At 40.1% G+C, this 898-nt stretch overlaps 1 protein-coding gene across 1 annotated transcript in view; it reads right to left on the reverse strand.

The window, feature by feature from the left end:
• LOC109963318 (RNA-binding protein with multiple splicing 2-like) overlaps positions 1-898 on the reverse strand; it is a 10739-nt gene that overhangs the window by 3467 nt on the left and 6374 nt on the right. The gene's annotated exons all lie outside the window — the stretch shown is intronic.

The following is an 898-nucleotide window of genomic DNA, read 5'->3' on the forward strand; positions in this document are numbered from 1 at the left end:
TCTGCAGCCTAAACACGTTACAGAACTACATTTTATACATTATCCAGATTATGGCAAGGCAGAGCATATAACCAGAGTGTTTGAAAGCATTTTATTTGCGATATATAGAGGGACAGCGACACACTATTGGCATCGCATACAGTTTGTGAGGATTACATGATCCACTGAGAGGCACAGCAAAGTGCTGCCTCATCGCGCATCCCCTCCATGTATTTGAATGGGACATACGGGAATTCTGCTATTCTTTATTGGAAAAAAAATCCTTCAACATCGGATTCAAACGGCAAAAGGGCCTACAGCACACACCAGCCGACAAATATTAACATTTATTATATTTTATGGTTAACTTTTTTTCTTTTCAAGATTGACACCTGCCTCCCCTGACCGCACGTCACTGAGTCAAAGACACTTTTATCTCCTGCACACTGATGGGGCAGTGATGTGCAGAGCTCCACTAAACTAAAACCTAAGCTATAAACAGCCAGACAGCAACCACAAAGAGGATTTAAGGCAAGTAGCATGGTATGACAAGTTTACACTACATCAAGGAATGATCACATCACTTCTGACGATCAGGAGTCATTACCCCCCCCATTTCAAAAAAAAAACTATTACAACATAACTCAGTTTTAATGTGCTCTCAGCTCCTTTTTCTACATTTTGACTTGCACAAGTTGTGCAACTGACAGCAACTTGCAGGCTTGATACCTAGACTGACTTTAGCAACACTGGCCTTTGTGTTATTGTAATACCTCAGTGGACCACTGGAATTTTTTTTCAAGAATTTTAACCACACAAGAATCAACTTTGTAACTATGGATAAAGACAAATTACCATACTTGCACTGAAACCAACAAAAAAATATTAATGCCTCTAAGTAGCATACCCAGGTGCAGGC

The sequence above is a fragment of the Monopterus albus genome, unplaced genomic scaffold, assembly GCF_001952655.1.
Source record: "Monopterus albus unplaced genomic scaffold, M_albus_1.0 scaffold72.1, whole genome shotgun sequence".
NCBI classification, from domain to species: Eukaryota; Metazoa; Chordata; class Actinopteri; order Synbranchiformes; family Synbranchidae; genus Monopterus; species Monopterus albus.